Below are 21,513 nucleotides of genomic sequence, written 5' to 3'. Positions count from 1 at the left end.
TTCAGGCTAGCCTGAGCTAGTTTCGTGATTCCACCGGCCTTCCGTGGTCGATTACTTGCTGAGAGGTGGTTAGGCAGCGTTGGGTCGCTCATTACTGTGTAGATTGTCATTCCCTCTACCATGTTGTTTTCTTCAGGACTTTCATTTACTCCATTTACCGAGATCGGACATGGGTATTTACGACGCCTTTAACTAGCATATGAAGACGTGCTTGAGCCGACGTGGCCGGCTGCATAGCCGCTCCGAGCTGGGTTACTCCAGTTGGGCAGTGTACCACCATTCATTTCAGACTGACCCGGCTGACGACCTCGCGCGCAGCCAGCAGTATGCCCCAGTGCGTATGACCCGTATATAGGACAGGATGTCCGTGAATGTTATAGCATTTCCGTGTCTCTCAGTGGTTATCTCTGCGCATACAAGTACCAGCAATGATATACTGACGTACGCAGCTTTGATTACTGGCTAATCATGTGATTTGAGAAATGCTTCTTGTTCAACGTTGAGATTTGAGCGCAAAGTAGCTCAATTTCTTGTTGTCCGGCATGTGGGCCTTATGGAGAATGGTCCGTTTGTCTTTGCCTTTCAGCTTCTTATATTCTTCACGAAGATGTTGATGCAGACGCTTCTAAACACAGGTCTTACACACAAACGCAAGTGAAGTTTAGCACAGCTCTGTACGCCTCACGATGTTACTTAGATATAGGTGTTTGGACAAGTGTTGTACATGTAGTAAAAGAGGAGCATTACCGACAACTAATGATAGTAGGCACGCGCAGCATGGACGACGGGAGCGGCGTGCACAGCGTGGACGGCAGGAGCGGCGTGCACGGTGTGCACGGTGTGCACGGCCGGAGCGACCTTGGCCAAGACAGGGGCCGTGTGCACGGTCTCCCTGACGATGGGCACGTTGGGGCCCTCAGCCTTGACCACCGACTGGTGCGAGACGGCGACAGGCTTGGCATGGACAGCCGTAGTCACGGCAACGGCAGGGGCGGCGGCGTAGCCATGAGCAACGGCCGGGACGGCGGCGTAGCCATGAGCAACGGCCGGGGCGGCGGCGTAGCCGTGGGCAACAGCAGGGGCGGCGTGGACAGCCGGGGCGGCGGCGTATCCCAGAGGGCGCTTCTCGACGACGGCGTTGAAGCCGTTGTAGTCATCGGCCGTGTAGGTGACGACGCGCTCGGTGCCGTCGGGGTCGACCAGCCGGTACTGGCCCTGCACCCGGTCACCGTCGCGGCTCTCCACTTGAGACTTGTGGTCGCCGGTGTAGGCGTCCGACACGCCGTAGTTGAAGTCGTACTTGGGGTGCGAGTTGACGTAGTCGACCACCTCCACCGACTTGGCGACGGGCGCGTGGCCGACGACCACGTCGACAGGAGCCGGGGCGGCGTAGGCGATAGGGGCGGCGGCGTAGCCAGAGGCGTAACCGTGGTCGTAGGCCAGGGGGGCGCTGGGAGCTCCGCATGCAGCGGCCACCAGCGCACACGCGGTCAGCACCTGCAGGAGAACAGAAAGTCATGAGGCGCTGATTAACTCTGTGGGTATGAAAGCTGGTGTGTCCCCTTAGACGTCGGATTGCTGCAGTTTGAAAGAACAAGCCCGAACCGCTGGTGTACCAAGACGCAGGTGCTTGAGATATTTTGTAGCGTTCCATGAATAGGTGCACATGTGATCGATGTGTGCAGGAAGCGCTTCTGTCTGTGACCACCTCTTTGAAGCCATAAATCTGTAGGTAAACTGCGACGTTCGGAGAGCAAGATGAACGCATTCTCGTTGCCGGAAAAGTCACTCAACGAGGTGATACTTCTGCCTTCCACTTAAAGAGGACAGAGTGCTACTTCTGACTTTGTCCCCAATCAGCGCAGCGGTCCCTCACCTTGACGTAGGCCATGTTGACTGTGAACGGTACAGAGCTGCACTGTCGTCCGTCGTCCGGCGGCGCGTTATATACGGTCGCCGGCCCCACCCTTGAGCCGGGGGCCGTCCGCGGCACGCCGGGCACCGCTGAACTTGAACTTGGGGCGGCGGCCGCGGCTGGAGCCGCCGGCCCCTGCGGTGACCTCGTGGCCGCCTGCCCGCTGGGAACACCACGCCATGTGGGGAGGGGGGCATCCTCTACGGCTGCCGGCCGCCACAGTTGCACGGTCGTTATTTCCTGGCACCCCTGAAGGGTTCCCGTCATCTGTGCCACCTGCGGATCCTCGTCGGGGAGTTTAACACGACAGTAATTTTCATAGACCCATTCTTCACAAACTTCCATTACTGATTCGCTTTGTCCTAGAATGTGAAAAAGCGGATGTAGTGTCCTATACTCTTTATTAGTGTTTATACTTCCCCTTTTTGGTAAGATTTGAAATCGTATGTGAGATAGTGCACTAAAATGAGACGTGTGCCTACGCAGTTTTCTTGGCCCAATTTATCGGGCCTTAGGTCAAGTTAAGTTATAACAATGGTTTAGGTAAGGAAAAGGAGACATGTTTTGGCCCATACTATTACATCATATTCATGATACAGTGAGATCTCTGTATGAGTTGTAGGTGGTGCGGTCAATTCCATGATGGAAATGTTTCTGTATCCTTCCATCCTATGGATGTTGCGGGATATGACGTTTAATTTTAAAACCTCGTAATGGGTCAGATCAACGATTTGTGCGCTACAGCGTGTGGCGTGTTTTAAGCACCTTAGTTGCAGTTTTGTCGGTGCGATAAACCTTTTTCTTCTTTTGCTTCCTTGATGCGTGTCAAGGAGCTGGAGGTCCTTTGCTCGATGTTTATGACCAGGATATTTTAACACGCGCCCGGGTGGCCGGTCCAATACTCTGCACGCAGGTGGTGGTGGTGGAGGGTGGGGGAGGACCCACTTATGGACCCACTGAAGACAGACCATGTGCTTTGTATTATTGTAATATTCAATATTCTGCACGAAGGCATTAATATCAACACAGAATGAAACAGGTATCGCACACGAACACAAGATGCAAAACAAGTTTCGAACAGCTCTGTACTCTTGCTCATGTCACTGTACTACAGATCTTTGGACAAATTCTGTAGAAACGGCAAAAGGCGAGCATGATAGGCCACCTAGTATTGATGGGAATGGGCGCGAGCAGCATGGAGGGCAGGAGCGGCGTGCACGGTATGCGCGGCGTGCACTGCCGGACTGACCTTGGCCACGACAGGGGCCGCGTGCACGGTTTCCCTGACGATGGGCACATTAGGACCCTCAGCCTTGGTCACCGACTGGTGCGAGACGGCGACGGGCTTGGCGTGGACAGCCGTAGTCACGGCAACGGCAGGGACGGCGGCGTAACCGTGGGAGTAGCCGTGGGCAACAGCCGGAGCGGCGGCGTTGCCGTGGGAATAGCCATGGGCAACGGCAGGGGCGACGGCGTAGCCGTGGGAGCAGCCATGGGCAACAGCCGGGGCGGCGGCGTAGCCGTGGGTGTTGCGCTGAGCGTAGGTTGGGGCGGCGGCGTAGCCGTGGGAGTAGCCAAAAGCGTGGGCCGGGGCGGCGGTGTAGCCGTGAGCTACAACCGGGGCGGCGTGGACGGCCGGGGCGGCAGCGTTTCCCAGAGGGCGCTTCTCGACGACGGCGTTGAAGCCGTTGTAGTCGTCGGCCGTGTAGGTGACGACGCGCTCGGTGTCGTCGGCGTCGACCAGTCGGTACTGACCCTGCAACCGGTCACCGTCGCGGCTCTCCACTTGAGACTTGTGGTCGCCGGTGTAGGCGTCCGACACGCCGTAGTTGAAGTCGTACTTGGGGTGCGGGTTGACGTAGTCGACCACCTCCACCGACTTGGCAACGGGCGCGTGGCCGACGACCACATCGACAGGAGCCGGAGCGGCGTAGGCGATAGGGGCGGCGGCGTAGCCAGAGGCGTAGCCGTGGCCGTAGGCCAGAGGTTCGCTGGGAGCTCCACAAGTAGCGGCCATCAGCGCGCACGTGGTCAGCACCTGCGGAAAGACAAAGGATCGTCACACTTGCTCTCTTGGTTAAAGTCTTTCCAGCTATTGGATGTTGGATGAACACTGTCAGTAGATCACGTATCTCTTGTTATGTTTGTGTGTAATGTTTGCTCTCAGACTGAGTCTAGCCTTTAAATAAAATTATGTTGTCATGATTAGTTTAGGGACATGCATGAACGCTGTTACTGTTGCCTGATATATTGGCATCAAACGTTTTTGCCTGATCAAACAAGCCCGTCGTGTGGTCTGTGGTGTAGAGAACAGCTTAGCAGTACAAGAAAATGTGCTCCAGGCTTGAAAATGTGGCATGTGCCGGAGAGAGGTCAGAGCAGACAATAGTCAAACGTGTTTCCGTCATAACACTGCTTGTTTGTCAGTGGCCTCCGACACATCAGTAAAACTCCACAGTGGTCCCACCCGGATGTAAGTCATGTTGAGTGTGTCAGGGACAGAGCTGCCCTACCTTTTGACCGTCGGCAACCGTGTTCTATAGCTCCAGTTCAACCCCAGCCTTCAATATCCGTGTTGGGATTGGCCAGTGCAATGTCAAATGGACTTCAACTATGTTTGGGAAGCGATGAGACAATCCATTGGTTCCGGTCAGCGGCGACAAAACTGTACTGCACATGCTGTGATCAGCAAGGAGCAGTTGAAAAGGACTCTGATTTTGATCAAACCTTGGCATATGCGCCGTGTCCACCTACATGTGTCATTTGCATTAGCTATGAGAAAGCAGGTGTATCAGCATGCTTTCTTTAGCAATGAAATCTTCAATTTGCAGTGAAAGTTGTTTATACCCAGCGATGCTCAGGATGTCTCAGTGTGGCTAAAAGCTACGCTCAACACACCTGGCATTCGTACCTGCGGACCGAGAGAAGAAAGAAATAGTCGGCTTGTCTTACGTTACATGACGCGGTGATCTATCATCTAACTGATTTTGCAAGCTGGAGCCTGTCAGAAAGAGAGTTGTGATTTCTCGCTTGACAGGAACGGTTAGTCTCTACGCGTCTTACAAACAGAGATGGCTGCGATTGAGATGGCAACAACTTTAGGAGGTCAGGAGGCGGGCACTCTTCTCGCATTGACGCTTTGCCAGAGGCTTCCAGCCCCGTGGCCTCTGGGAGAAACCACCTGGTGGTTACACGGTCAGGAGCGAACACTTCGAGATGCTATGCTATCTGTCAAATCGTCATGATGATGGAGTGTGATCCGAGTTATTCGAGTCCGTTCTAGATACGTATGTGATTATCCGATTCGGCTGCCAGTGAACCTTAATGTTCCATCATCATTTTGCGTGAGGAGATGTCCTGGTTTTTGGATCATTGAGCGTTCACTGCTGTCGACTGGCAATGGGGGAGCTACCGGATACCAATGGACTGGTTAATCACAACCGAACAGTCTCCATCAGTGCCGTATGTTACATCCCTTTCTTGTCTTTAGCGGGCTGAGAAGCACTCATGTGTTGACAGGCTTTGTGCACTGCAAATCCCGGAGTAAGCAGTGAGATTGATACATTTTATAGAGGCTGCATTTTCGCTGGTGGTTACAAAGTATGAAAAATGATATTTGCGAATGGGTATTGCAAATTGCTAAGTGGTTTTTGGACGGAAAATCGCCTACACAGCTGCAGCTGATTTCACGTACTCGCCGGCTGTGGCTGTCGATAAACGGCATCATCTTGTGATAGAGGATCCAGCACTAGATGCAGGAAACGCCACGACCGTATTGTCTCGTGTCATGGGCTGTTGTTGCCAGGCCGTGATTTTCCGAGCGCGTGCGTTGCCATTTCGGGAGCGGCCGAGTGTACAGAATATATGGATAAGGCAAATACGATATGCACCAGCAAAACTTCTCGCCGAGTTTGAGACCAGAGAGGTTGTCACAAAATGGATTGCCATCCAAATGCGGATGATACGATACCGCAGCGAAATAAAGAGAATTCAAAGTAACTTTTGGAACCCATAAACAATTTTGTGCTGGTTTTATTTTATTGTACGGCTTTGATGGAAGCCCTGGGTGTTAAAAGCATTATTAAGTTGCGTTCAAATGCTGACTCGCAGATGGCATTGCGTTTTGAAATTAGCTGCCTGTTAGCGTAGTCAGACTTGCACGTTTTAGTCGACGAATGGAGTGAGTTTGGATCGGGTTCACGTTTTTGTTTCCTTTCACCACGGTACTGAGAGTGAATGCGGCACGTCTTTGACGTGTATTTGTTGCAGTGAACGGTGATCCGCCTTTGCACAGCTTAATCTATCAATGCGTTTTGGTTAAATCTAAAACGAAGAGTGCCGTAGGCTAGCTTTAATTAGCTTGATGATTCAGCCGGCCTCCCGTGGTCGATTACTTGCTGAAATGTGGTTAGGCAGCGTTGGGTCGCTCATTACTGTGTAGATTGTCATTCCCTCTACCATGTTGTTGGCTTGAGGACTCTCATTTGCTCCAGTTACCGAGATCGGACATGAGCATTTAAGACGCTTTAAATTAGCATCTAAAGACGTTGTGCTTGAGTCAACGTGGCCGGCTGCATAGCCGCTCCCATAACTGTGTCAAGCATTTTCTCCTTTCCCCTCCGCCAAAGTGTGTGCCGCCAACGATTTCCACGGACCCATTCTTCACACATGTCCATCAATGATTCGCTTTGTCCTAGTATGCCAGAAAGCAGATTTGGTATCATACGCACTTTATTAGTATTGATTCTTGCTCTTTTTAGCATGATTGGAAAGCTGATATCAGATATAAGCTAGGCGTACGCGGTTACGAGCGTTTGGCGCAAGTTAACAGAATTGACCAATCGTGTTGTACAGCAAAGCCTTCTAGTCACAGCACTGCTTTTCCTGACAGGTCCCTGTTGGAAGGAACGTACAACAAAAGATTGAAGTTTCGCCATGAACTTTGTCTGTCTAGCTCCTCAGAGATCCCTCACCGCAGTTGACTTGCATGCGTCAGCTAAATGTTTAGGTTTTCAACTTTCCAAATGCTAAGGACCACAACGAAAGTCAATGAAAGCACCGCGAGGCCCACGTTTCTGCTAGTATGTCCTTGGCATTGTGGTAGGCCCTGATTCGTAAGTAACGGGATGAAGTTCTAGTGTTGCGAGGCTTCTTAGACCTAGAACGTAGTGTGCCGTGAAATTATGTCCTGACATTGACAGCAATAAACCGGCGATAAGCAGTAAACGGCGATATATAGCAAATAGCCAACAATAGCCAGAGCTGTCGCATGTGGATGGTCGGACTGCTCACTTTCCGGATAGGCTGATTGACCACAACTGAATAGGCCTATCAGTGGTTTGAATATGCTTGTTTGATGGCTGACTGGTGGGAGTGCTCTGATCTTTAGTGTTTGCGGGATCTTTACAATACCATTGCTCGAAGGTTGTCTGGAATTGTTGTCGATTATGTTTGTTTTTTCGAGTCACTTCGAATGTTTAATGCTCTTCGCATTGGTTGCGATGGCATCAGAATACGCTCTTTGGAGTATGTTTTGTACAATAAAATGAGACGTGTGCCTAAGCAGTTTCCTTGACGCAATTGATCTAGTCTTAGGTCAAGTTGAGTTATGGTTGAGAACGGCTTAGGCAAGGTTGAAGAGTCATTTTTTTGCAGTATACTATTAAATCGTGTATTAATAGTACAGTGAGATCCCTGTATGAATCGTAGGTAGTGCGGCCACCTACACGATGTAAATGTTTCTGCATCCTTCCATCCTATGGATGTTACGGGATATGACGTCTACTTTTAAAACCTCTTAATGAGTCGGCTCAACGATTTGTGCGCTGCAGCGTGTGGCGTGTTCTAAGCACCTAAGTGACACTTTGGTCGGTGCGATAAAGCTTTGTCTCCTTTCTCTGCATTGATGTGTTGCAAGGAGCTGCAGGCCCTTGGCTCGATGTTTGTGACCAGGAGATTTTAACACGCGCCCGGGTGGCCGGTTCAATGCCCTGCGCACAGGTGGGGGGGGGGGGGGGGGGTGGGGGGGGGGTGCTGGGGGGGGGGGCAAATTGACCTCCTTTGAGGTCTCAGAATTTAAGAGTGCTAGATCTATGAGACTGACGGTGTTTTGGGCTGCATGCGAACTCACTTGTGTCGAAATTACACTTTCGTAGGTCGTGAAGTTCGGGTTAAAAAATGTGAAACAAGGTCAAATTCCAGATTGGTCTCCAAGATGTACCGGAAAATTGATGCCTGCTTCAACAAGAAACCGGTTGTACTCATTTTAGGTAAATGACCTTGTTTTGTCTTCCGCAGGTCATCGTGACGAAAATCATACAAGGCTGCTTTGAGGTGTATTTGAATAAGCTTCAAAGATAGCGCTAGGCAATATGTTCACAAAAGCAAAATTCTGACTGGTGTTATTTTAGGTCAGTGACCTATCCTGATGTTTTAGATGGTCATGGGAATGTATAATGCACTTCCTGCCATCAATAAAGTCGAAATAAGCACCAGAAACAATCCGATACAGCAAGCTGTAGAGTAATAAAGGAGGTCCGTTTTGACCTCGGTCTGACCTTCGTATCAGACCCTGAGTCAATGGAACCCTCTTTATTCAATTGTATTTTGCCTAAGAAACTATCTTAGAGATGTATGCATTCCTCCAGCGCTTCGTCATTGCATTACATTGAACGATTCCTTGAAATGTTCGTCGTGATATCCATCGCTTGACTTTGACCTGCCATAGATCAACGACCTTTCTAAGTGAATGTCATTTTTTATACCAAATGATCTGCCATGCAAAGATCTACAGCTATGTGAAATTTAGCGCGACTACGCCGAGCCGCTCGGAAGCCATTTTGCAGAACCTTCGGGGCGTCGAATGTAACTCACCATCCGAGCGCGTGTTAAAATGTTTTCTATGGTCTGAAAAATCGCGGTTGATTTTGTGTGCTGAAGTTTCGCATTTTGGTCTTCCTAGCAGTCATACCTGTCATGATATTGTTTAGTTGCACCATTCCTTTACTTAATCAACTTGCTTTAAAAGCCTTAAAAACACAGCACTTGCCGTGTGATAGCGCGAACTGATTTAAGCTGCCAGTTGTATTTCACGTTTTGGGAGTTCCTAGAATTTCCAAAGTTTTGGCTGGAAATGGGATGAAGACGGATAAATATTGTTAGAATTTTTAGACGGCTCATTTCGTCTTGTGTTCCTGCGGTGTGGACTTGAGGATATCTACACTAAAGTTGTTTTCATATACAATGCTTACCCAGGATCAGTATATTTCTTTTCATGCGATCTGGGTGAGGGCATGCAGAGACGCGAGCAGTGGCAGGTTTTTTGGCTATGCATTTTGACTGTTTGATATTTTGAAATTTTGAACCTTTTTGGACAGCGTGATTTTTTGTGTATCTTTGTGACCGGCAGTTGATCCATTCTTGGACTTTTGATCAACTTTCGACAGGAACTTTCATAAAACTTCCACTTCCCCAAACTCTTCACCTGACGCGGACACCACGGCCCCATGTGCTTGAGTAAGGCTGGCCACTGGCTCAGGTTGTTGTATGTGCCGAGCGGTGAGCATAATAATTGCTCAACGTTGTTGTTCCATGAAAGCATAATGAGTCACATGTCACATGTCAGTATAAGTAAGTACTCCACCAACCTTGTTTGTTTTTTTTTCTAAGAGCTGAATGGAGCTTGGATGTTTGATGACAATATAGACACTTCATACAACAGTCTCGCCGGGCTGGCTTTCTCCTGCTGAAAAATGATAACTGTTCAAACCTTCCGAGCGTACGGGCGGGCTGGTAGGCAGCAATCTGTTGGTACAGATAACCGTGGCATTTGTTTGTGCCGAGGCTGTCGATCATGCGCATGGCAGTATTTGTACTGATATTGCGACGTGCATGCCTATATTTAATACAAAAACATGTTCTTCTGTGAAACACCGTTTGCCCATGTTAGTTTTTGAATGTAAAACATGAGATTACTTCCGATCCAGTCTTCTGGACCCACTGAAGACAGACCATGTGCTCTGTACCATTGTAATATATAATATTTTGCACGAAGGCATTAATATCAACACTTACAGAAACAGGCATCGCACACGAACACAAGATGCTAGAAAAGTCTCGCACAGCTCTGTACTCATGTTCGTGTCACTGTACTACAGATCTTTGGACAAATGCTGCAGAAACGGTAGAAGAAGTACATGATAGGCCACCTAATAATGATGGGAATGGGCGCGAGCAGCATGGAGGGCAGGAGCGGCGTGCACGGTGTGCACGGCGTTCACGGCCGGAGCGACCTTGGCCACGACAGGGGCCGTGTGCACGGTCTCCCTGACGATGGGCACATCAGGACCTTCAGCCTTGGTCACCGACTGGTGCGAGACGGCGACGGGCTTGGCGTGGACAGCCGTAGTCACGGCAACGGCAGGGGCAGCAGCGTAACCGTGGGAGTAGCCGTGGGCAACAGCCGGAGCGGCGGCGTAGCCGTGGGAATAGCCATGGGCAACGGCAGGGGCGGCGGCGTAGCCGTGGGAGTAGCCATGGGCAACAGCCGGGGCGGCGGCGTAGCCGTGGGAGTAGCCATGGGCAGCGGCAAGGGCGGCGGCATAACCGTGGGAGTAACCATGGGCAACAGCCGGGGCGGCGGCGTAGCCGTGGGTGTAAGTGGGGACCGCGGCGTGGCCAATGGAATAGCTATGGGCAAGAATGGGAGCGGCAGCGTATCCGTGTGTGTAGCGCTGAGCGTAGGCTGGGGCGGCGGCATAGCCGTGGTTGTAGCCATGAGCGTATGCCGGGGCGGCAGAATAGCCGTGGGCAACAGCTGGGGCGGCGTGGACGGCCGGGGCGGCGGCGTATCCCAGAGGGCGCTTCTCGACGACGGCGTTGAAGCCGTTGTAGTCATCGGCCGTGTAGGTGACGACGCGCTCGGTGCCGTCGGGGTCGACCAGCCGGTACTGGCCCTGCACCCGGTCACCGTCGCGGCTCTCCACTTGAGACTTGTGGTCGCCGGTGTAGGTGTCCGACACGCCGTAGTTGAAGTCGTACTTGGGGTGCGGGTTGACGTAGTCCACCACCTCCACCGACTTGGCGACGGGCGCGTGGCCGACGACCACGTCGACAGGAGCCGGGTTGGTGTAGGCGATAGGGGTGGCGGCGTAGCCAGAGGCGTAACCGTGGCCGTAGGCCAGAGGGGCGCTGGGAGCTCCGCAAGTAGCGGCCACCAGCGCACACGCGGCCAGCAACTGCGGAAGGACAAAAATAATAATATTTGCTCTTTTGGTTAGAGTCTGCAGCTACCGGATGTTGGGTCAACACTGTCAGATCAATTACCTCTCGGTATGTTTGTTTTAATGTTATGCTCTGAGACTGAGCCTGGCTTTTAAATAAAATTATGTTTTCATGATTAGTTTAGGGACAAGCATGAACGCTGCTACTGTTGCCTGATATATTGGCATGAAGCGTTTTTGTGTGATCTCTCAAGTTTACCGTGAGGTCTGTGATGTAGAGAACAGCTTAGCGGTCCACGAAAATGTGCTCCAGATTTGAAAATGTGTCATATGCCATATAGAGGTCAGAGCAGACGATAGTCGAACGATTTTCCGTCATACCACTACACACGCGGTCAGCACCTGCGCAAGGACAAAGGATCGTCATACTTGCTCTTTTGGTTAGAGTCTTTCCAGCTATTGGATGTTGGGTCAACACTGTCAGTAGATCACGTATCTCTTGGTATGTTTGTGTGTAATGTTATGCTCTCAGACTGAGTCTAGCCTTTAAATAAAATTATGTTGTTATGATTAGCTTAGGGACATGCATGAGCGCTGTCACTGTTGCCTGACATCTTGACATCAAACGTTTTTGCCTGATGGAACAAGTCCGCCGTGTGGTCTGTGGTGTAGAGAACAGCTTAGCGGTCCACGAAAATGTGCTCGAGGCTTGAAAATGTGTGATATGTCAGGGAAAGATCAGTGACAAAAGTCAAAAGGGGTTTCTGTCATACCACTGATTGTCTGTCAGTGGCCTCCGACACGTCAGCAAAACTCGACGGTGGTCTCACCTGGACGTAAGCCATGTTGATTGTTGAAGGGAGAGAGCTGTGCTATCGTTGGACCGTCGGCAGCCGTGTTATATAGCTCCAGTTCAACCCCAACCTTGAGTTTCCGTGTCGGGATTGGCCAGTGCAATGTGAAATGGACTTCAGCCATGCTTGGGAAGCGGTGAGGAAATCCATTGGTTCTGGTCGGCAGCGACATTACTGTACTGCACATACTGTGATCAGCAAGGAGCAGTTGAAAAGGACTCTGATTTTGATGAAATCATTCGTGCCGTTCCCATCTAAACACCGCATTTGCTGAAGCTATGAGGAAGCGGGTGCATCACCATGATTTCTTTGGCGGTGAAATCTTCAATTTGCAGTGAAAGTTATCCATACCCAGCGAAGCGAGTGTCTCAGTGTGGCTAAAAGCTACGCTCGACACACCTGGCATTCGTACCTGCGGACTGAGAGGAGAAAGAAATAGTCGGCTTGTCTTGCGTGACATGACGCGGTGATCTATTATCTAACTGATTTTGCAAGCTGGAGCCTGTCAGAAAGAGGGTTGTGATTTCTCACCTGATAGGAACGGTTAGTCTCTACGCGTCTTACAAGGCATACAGAGATGGCTGCGATCGAAATGAGAAACAACATTAGGAGATCAGGAGGCGGGTACTCCTCTCGCATTGACGCTTTGCCAGAGGCTTCCAGCCCCGTGGCCTCTGGGAGAAACCACCTGGTGGTTACACGGTCAGGTGCGAACACTTCGAGATGCTATGCTATCTGTCAAATGGTCATGATGATGGAATGTGACCCGAGTTATTGAAGTCTGTTCTAGATACGTATGTGATTATGACGTTTCGGCTGCCAGTGAACCTTAATGCTCCATCATCATTTTGCATGAGGAGATGTCCTGGTTTTTGGATCATTGAGCGTTCACTGCTGTCGGCTGGCAATGGGGAAGCTACCAGATACAACTGGACTGGTTAATCACAACCGAACAGTCTCCATCAGTGCCGTACGTTACATCCCTTTCTTGTCTTTAGCGGGCTGAGAAGCACTCATGTGTTGACAGGCTTTGTGCACTGCAAATCCCGGAATAATCACTGAGATTGATACATTTTAAATAGGCTGCATTTTCGCTGGTGGTCACAATCTGTGAAAAGTGATATTTGCGGAAAGGTATTTCAGATTGCGTAGTGGTGTTTAGACGGTAATGGCCTACACAGCTGCAGCTGATTTCACGTACTCGCCTGCCGTGGCTGTCGATAAACGGCCATCATCTTGTGATAGAGAATCCAGCACCCGATCTAGGAAATGTAACAACTGTATTGTTTCGTGTCTTAGGCTGTTGTTACGAGGCCGTGATTTTCCGAACGCGTGCGTTGTCGTTTCGGGAGCGGCCGAGTGCACAGAATGAATGGATACGACAAATGCGATATGCACCAGCAAAACTTCTTGCATGGTTTGTGACCAGAGAAGTTATCACAAATTTGATTGCTATTCAAATGCGGACGATACGAAATTGCAGCGAAATAAAGAGAATTCAAATCGCCTTTCGGAACCTGTAGAGGTCCTTTGTGCTGGTTGTATTGTATTGTATGTCTGAGATGAAAACCCTGTGTGTTAAAAGCATTATTCAGTTGCTTTCAAACACTGACTCACAGATGGCACAGCTTTTCGAATTTGCTGTCTGTTAGCGTAGTCAGACCCGCACATTTTAGTCGACTAATGCAATAAATTTGGATTGGGTCCACGTTTTCGTTGACTGTTACCACGGTATTGAGAACAAATGCAGCACGTCCTGGGCGTGTATTTGTTGCAGTGAACGGTGATCCACCTTTGCACAGTTTAATCTTTCAGTGCGTTTCAGCTTAATCTAAGACAAAGAATGCTTCAGGCTAGCCTGAGCTAGTTTCGTGATTCCACCGGCCTTCCGTGGTCGATTACTTGCTGAGAGGTGGTTAGGCAGCGTTGGGTCGCTCATTACTGTGTAGATTGTCATTCCCTCTACCATGTTGTTTTCTTCAGGACTTTCATTTACTCCATTTACCGAGATCGGACATGGGTATTTACGACGCCTTAAACTAGCATATGAAGACGTTGTGCTTGAGCCGACGTGGCCGGCTGCATAGCCGCTCCGAGCTGGGTTACTCCAGTTGGACAGTGTACCACCACTTCATTTCAGACCGACCCGGCTGACGACCTCGCGCGCAGCCAGCAGTATGCCCCAGTGCGTGTGACCCGTATATGGGACAGGATGTCCGTGAATGTTATAGCATTTCCGTGTCTCTCAGTGGTTAACTCTGCGTATACAAGTACTAGCAATGATATATTGACGTACCTAGCTTTGACTACTGGCTAATCATGTGATTTGAGGAATGCTTCTTGTTCAACGTTGAGATTTGAACGCAAAGTAGCTCAATTTCTTGTTGTCCGGCATGTGGGCCTTATGGAGAATGGTCCGTTTGTCTTTGCCTTTCAGCTTCTTATATTCTTCACGAAGATGTTGATGCAGACGCTTCTAAACACAGGTCTTACACACAAACGCAAGTGAAGTTTAGCACAGCTCTGTACGCCTCACAATGTTACTTAGATATAGGTGTTTGGACAAGTGTTGTACATGTAGTAAAAGAGGAGCATTACCGACAACTAATGATAGTAGGCACGCGCAGCATGGACGACGGGAGCGGCGTGCACAGCGTGGACGGCAGGAGCGGCGTGCACGGTGTGCACGGTGTGCACGGCCGGAGCGACCTTGGCCAAGACAGGGGCCGTGTGCACGGTCTCCCTGACGATGGGCACGTTGGGGCCCTCAGCCTTGACCACCGACTGGTGCGAGACGGCGACAGGCTTGGCATGGACAGCCGTAGTCACGGCAACGGCAGGGGCGGCGGCGTAGCCATGAGCAACGGCCGGGACGGCGGCGTAGCCATGAGCAACGGCCGGGGCGGCGGCGTAGCCGTGGGCAACAGCAGGGGCGGCGTGGACAGCCGGGGCGGCGGCGTATCCCAGAGGGCGCTTCTCGACGACGGCGTTGAAGCCGTTGTAGTCATCGGCCGTGTAGGTGACGACGCGCTCGGTGCCGTCGGGGTCGACCAGCCGGTACTGGCCCTGCACCCGGTCACCGTCGCGGCTCTCCACTTGAGACTTGTGGTCGCCGGTGTAGGCGTCCGACACGCCGTAGTTGAAGTCGTACTTGGGGTGCGGGTTGACGTAGTCGATCACCTCCACCGACTTGGCGACGGGCGCGTGGCCGACGACCACGTCGACAGGAGCCGGGGCGGCGTAGGCGATAGGGGCGGCGGCGTAGCCAGAGGCGTAACCGTGGCCGTAGGCCAGGGGGGCACTGGGAGCTCCGCATGCAGCGGCCACCAGCGCACACGCGGTCAGCACCTGCAGGAGAACAGAAAGTCATGAGGCGCTGATTAACTTTGTGGGTATGAAAGCTGGTGTGTCCCCTTAGACGTCGGATTGCTTCAGTTTGAAAGAACAAGCCCGAACCGCTGGTGTACCAAGACGCAGGTGCTTGAGCTATTTTGTAGCGTTCCATGAATAGGTGCACACGTGATCGATGTGTGCAGGAAGCGCTTCTGTCTGTGACCACCTCTTTGAAGCCATAAATCTGTAGGTAAACTGTGACGTTCGGAGAGCAAGACGAACGTGTCCTCGTTGCCGGAAAAGTCTCTCAACGGGGCGGAACTTCGGCTGTCCACTTAAAGAGGACAGAGTGCTACTTCTGACTTTGTCCCCAATCAGCGCAGCGGTCCCTCACCTTGACGTAGGCCATGTTGACTGTGAACGGTACAGAGCTGCACTGTCGTCCGTCGTCCGGCGGCGCGTTATATACGGTCGCCGGCCCCACCCTTGAGCCAGGGGCCGTCCGCGGCACGCCGGGCACCGCTGAACTTGAACTTGGGGCGGCTGCCGCGGCTGGAGCCGCCGGCCCCTGCGGTGACCTCGTGGCCGCCTGCCCGCTGGGAACACCACGCCAGGTGGGGAGGGGGGCCACCCCTGCGGCTGCCGGCCGCCACAGTTGTACGGTCGTTATCTCCTGACGCGCCTGAAGGGTTCCCGTCATCTGTGCCACCTGCGGATCCTCGTCGGGGAGTTTAACACGACAGTGATTTTCATAGACCCATTCTTCACGAACTTCCATTACTGATTCGCTTTGTCCTAGAATGTGAAAAAGCGGATGTAGTGTCATAGACTCTTTATTAGTGTTTATACTTCCCCTTTTTGGTAAGATTTGAAATCGTATGTGAGATAGTGCACTAAAATGAGCCGTGTGCCTACGCAGTTTTCTTGGCCCAATTTATCGGGCCTTAGGTCAAGTTAAGTTATAGATTAGAATGGCTTAGGTAAGGAAGAGGAGACAATTTTTGGCACATACTATTACATCATATTCATGAAACAGTGAGACCTCTGTATGAGTTGTAGGTGGTGCGGTCAATTACATGATGGAAATGTTTCTGCATCCTTCCATCCTATGGATGTTGCGGGATATGACGTTTACTTTTAAAACCTCGTAATGGGTCAGATCAACGATTTGTGCGCTACAGCGTGTGGCGTGTTTTAAGCACCTTAGTTACAGTTTTGTCGGTGCGATAAACCTTTTTCTTCTTTCCCTTCATTTATGTGTTGCAAGGAGCTACAGGCCCTTTGCTCGATGTTTATGACCAGGATATTTTAACACGCGCCCGGGTGGCCGGTCCAATACTCTGCACGCAGGTGGTGGTGGTGGAGGGTGGGGGAGGACCCACTTATGGACCCACTGAAGACAGACCATGTGCTTTGTATTATTGTAATATTTAATATTCCGCACGAAGGCATTAATATCAACACAGAATGAAACAGGTATCGCACACGAACACAAGATGCAAAAGAATTTTCGAACAGCTCTGTACTCTTGCTCATGTCACTGTACTACAGATCTTTGGACAAATGCTGTAGAAACGGCAAAAGGCGAGCATGATAGGCCACCTAATAATGATGGGAATGGGCGCGAGCAGCATGGAGGGCAGGAGCGGCGTGCACGGTATGCGCGGCGTGCACTGCCGGACTGACCTTGGCCACGACAGGGGCCGCGTGCACGGTTTCCCTGACGATGGGCACATTAGGACCCTCAGCCTTGGTCACCGACTGGTGCGAGACGGCGACGGGTTTGGCGTGGACAGCCGTAGTCACGGCAACAGCAGGGACGGCGGCGTAACCGTGGGAGTAGCCGTGGGCAACAGCCGGGGCGGCGGCGTTGCCGTGGGAGTAGCCATGGGCAACGGCAGGGGCGACGGCGTAGCCGTGGGAGTAGCCATGGGCAACAGCGGGGCGGCGGCGTAGCCGTGGGTGTAGCGCTGAGCGTAGGCTGGGGCAGCGGCGTAGCCGTGGGTGTAGCCATATGCGTGGGCCGGGGCGGCGGCCTAGCCATGGGCAACGGCAGGGGCGGCGTGGACGACGGCCAGGGCGGCGGCGTATCCCAGAGGGCGCTTCTCGACGACGGCGTTGAAGCCGTTGTAGTCGTCGGCCGTGTAGGTGACGACGCGCTCGGTGCCGTCGGGGTCGACCAGCCGGTACTGGCCCTGCACCCGGTCACCGTCGCGGCTCTCCACTTGAGATTTGTGGTCGCCGGTGTAGGTGTCCGACACGCCGTAGTTGAAGTCGTACCTGGGGTGCGGGTTGACGTAGTCGACCACCTCCACCGACTTGGCGACGGGCGCGTGGCCGACGACCACGTCGACAGGACCCGCAGCGGTGTAGGCGATAGGGGCGGCGGCGTAGCCAGAGGCGTAACCGTGGCCGTAGGCCAGAGGGGCGCTGGAAGCTCCGCAAGTAGCGGCCACCAACGCGCACGCGGTCAGCACCTGCGGAAGGACAAAGGATCGTCATATTTGCTCTTTTGGTTAGAGTCTTGCTAGTGGATGTTGGGTCAACACTGTCAGTAGATCACGTATTTCTCGGTATGCTTGTGTTTAATGTTATGCTCTCAGACTGAGGCTAGCCTTTAAATAAAATTATGTTTTCATGATTAGATTAGGGACAAGCATGAACGCTGCTACTGTTGCCTGATATATTGGCATGAAGCGTTTTTGTCTGATCTCTCAAGTTTACCGTGAGGTCTGTGATGTAGAGAACAGCTTAGCGGTCCGCGAAAATGTGCTCCAGATTTGAAAATGTGTCATATGCCACATAGAGGTCAGAGCAGACAATAGTTGAACGATTTTCCGTGATACCACTACACACGCGGTCAGCACCTGCGGAAAGACAAAGGATCGTCACTTGCTCTTTTGGTTAAAGTCTTTCTAGCTATTGGATGTTGGGTGAACACTGTCAGTAGATCACGTATCTCTTGGTATGTTTGTGTGTAATTTTATGCTCTCAGACTGAGTCTAGCCTTTAAATAAAATTATGTTGTCATGATAGTTTAGGGACGTGCATGAGCGCTGTTACTGTTGCCTGATATATTGGCAGCAAACGTTTTTGCCTGATGGAACAAGTCCGCCGTGTGGTCTGTGGTGTAGAGAACAGCTCAGCGGTCCAAGAAAATGTGCTCCAGGCTTGAAGATGTGGCATGTGCCGGAGAGAGGTCAGAGCAGACAATAGTCAAACGTGTTTCCGTCATAACACTGCTTGTTTGTCAGTGGCCTCCGACACATCAGTAAAACTCCACAGTGGTCCCACCCGGATGTAAGTCATGTTGAGTGTGTCAGGGACAGAGCTGCCCTACTTTTGACCGTCGGCAACCGTGTTCTATAGCTCCAGTTCAATCCCAGCCGTGAATATCCGTGTTGGGATTGGCCAGTGCAATGTCAAATGGACTTCAACTATGCTTGGGAAGCGATGAGGAAATCCATTGGTTCCGGTCAGCGGCGACAAAACTGTACTGCACATGCTGTGATCAGCAAGGAGCAGTTGAAAAGGACTCTGATTTTGATCAAACCTTAACATATGCGCCGTGTCCACCTACATGTGTCATTTGCATAAGCTATGAGGAAGCGGGTGTATCAGCATGCTTTCTTTAGCAATGAAATCTTCAAATTACAGTGAAAGTTATTTATACCCAGCGAAGCTCAGGATGTCTCAGTGTGGCTAAAAGCTACGCTCAACACACCTGGCATTCGTAGCTGCGGACCGAGAGGAGAAAGAAATAGTCGGCTTGTCTTACGTTACATGACGCGGTGATCTATCATCTAACTGATTTTGCAAGCTGGAGCCTGTCAGAAAGAGAGTTGTGATTTCTCGCTTGACAGGAACAGTTAGTCTCTACGCGTCTTACAAACAGAGATGGCTGCGATTGAGATGGCAACAACTTTAGGAGGTCAGGAGGCGGGTACTCTTCTCGCATTGACGCTTTGCCAGAGGCTTCCAGCCCCGTGGCCTCTGGGAGAAACCACCTGGTGGTTACACGGTCAGGAGCGAACACTTCGAGATGCTATGCTATCTGTCAAATCGTCATGATGATGGAGTGTGATCCGAGTTATTCGAGTCCGTTCTAGATACGTATGTGATTATGCGTTTCGGCTGCCAGTGAACCTTAATGTTCCGTCATCATTTTGCGTGAGGAGATGTCCTGGTTTTGGATCATTGAGCGTTCACTGCTGTCGACTGGCAATGGGGGAGCTACCGGATACCAATGGACTGGTTGATCACAACCGAACAGTCTCCATCAGTGCCGTATGTTACATCCCTTTCTTGTCTTTAGGAGGCTGAGAAGCACTCATGTCTTGACAGGCTTTGTGCACTGCAAATCCCGGAATGATCAGTGAGATTGATACATTTTAAAAGAGGCTGCATTTTCGCTGGTGGTTACAAAGTATGAAAAATGATATTTGCGAATGGGTATTGCAAATTGCTAAGTGGTTTTTGGACGGAAAATCGCCTACACAGCTGCAGCTGATTTCACGTACTCGCCGGCTGTGGCTGTCGATAAACGGCATCATCTTGTGATAGAGGATCCAGCACTAGATGCAGGAAACGCCACGACCGTATTGTCTCGTGTCATGGGCTGTTGTTGCCAGGCCGTGATTTTCCGAGCGCGTGCGTTGCCATTTCGGGAGCGGCCGAGTGTACAGAATATATGGATAAGGCAAATACGATATGCACCAGCAAAACTTCTCGCCGAGTTTGAGACCAGAGAGGTTGTCACAAAATGGATTGCCATCCAAATGCGGATGATACGATACCGCAGCGAAATAAAGAGAATTCAAAGTATCTTTTGCAACCCACAAACAATTTTGTGCTGTTTTTTTTATTGTACGGCTTTGATGGAAGCCCTGGGTGTTAAAAGCATTATTAAGTTGCGTTCAAATGCTGACTTGCAGATGGCATTGCGTTTTGAAATTAGCTGCCTGTTAGCGTAGTCAGACTTGCACGTTTTAGTCGACGAATGAAGTGAGTTTGGATCGGGTTCACGTTTTCGTTTACTTTCACCACGGTACTGAGAGTAAATGCGGCACGTCTTGGACGTGTATTTGTTGCAGTGAACGGTGATCCGCCTTTGCACAGTTTAATCTTTCAATGCGTTTTGGTTAAATCTAAAACGAAGAGTGCCGTAGGCTAGCTTTAATTAGCTTGATGATTCAGCCGGCCTCCCGTGGTCGATTACTTGCTGAAATGTGGTTAGGCAGCGTTGGGTCGCTCATTACTGTGTAGATTGTCATTCCCTCTACCATGTTGTTGGCTTGAGGACTCTCATTTGCTCCAGTTACCGAGATCGGACATGAACATTTAAGACGCCTCAAATTATCATCTAAAGACGTTGTGCTTGAGCCAACGTGGCCGGCTGCATAGCCGCTCCCATAACTGTGTTAAGCATTTTCTGCCTTCCCCTCCGCCAAAGTGTGTGCCTTCGTACTGATGGAACGACGGGTCGCTGAGCTCTGGCATCGCAGTTTTCTGAAGCTGGGTCACTTCAGTTGGACAGTATACCACCACTCAGTTCAGGCCGACCCGGCTGACGACCTCGCGCGCAGCCAGCAGTATGTCCCAGTGCAAACGACCCGTATATGGGACAGGATGTCCGTGAATGTTATAGCATTTCCGTGTGTCTCAGTGGTTAACTCTGCGTATACAGGTGCCAGCAATGATATATCGATGTACACAGCTATGGCTACTGACTAATCATCTCATTTGGGGGATGTTTGTTGTTCAACGTTAAGATTTGAACGCTCTTGTCCGGCACGTGGAGAATGGTCTGTTTGTCTCCGCCTTTAGCTTGTTATATTCTGCACGAAGATGTTGATGCAGACACTTGTAAAAACAGATCTTACACACGATCGCAGGGGAAGTTTAGCACAGCTCCGCACGCTTCACAATGTTACTTGGGCATAGATCTTTGGAGAAGTGTTATACATGTAGTAAAAGAGGAACATTGCCGACAACTAATGATGGTAGGCGCGCGCAGCATGCACGGCAGGGGCGGCGTGCACGGCGTGGACGGCAGGAGCGGCATGTACTGTGTGCACGGCGTGCACGGCCGGAGCGACCTTGGCCACGACAGGGGCCGTGTGCACGGTCTCCCTGACGATGGGCACGTTGGGGCCCTCAGCCTTGACCACCGACTGGTGCGAGACGGCGA

Source organism: Pollicipes pollicipes, unplaced genomic scaffold, assembly GCF_011947565.3.
Source record: "Pollicipes pollicipes isolate AB1234 unplaced genomic scaffold, Ppol_2.1 Scaffold_2555;HRSCAF=2994_pilon_pilon_pilon, whole genome shotgun sequence".
NCBI lineage: Eukaryota > Metazoa > Arthropoda > Thecostraca > Pollicipedomorpha > Pollicipedidae > Pollicipes > Pollicipes pollicipes.
The sequence above is the reverse complement of the archived record's forward strand: the minus strand, read 5'-3'. Positions refer to the sequence as shown.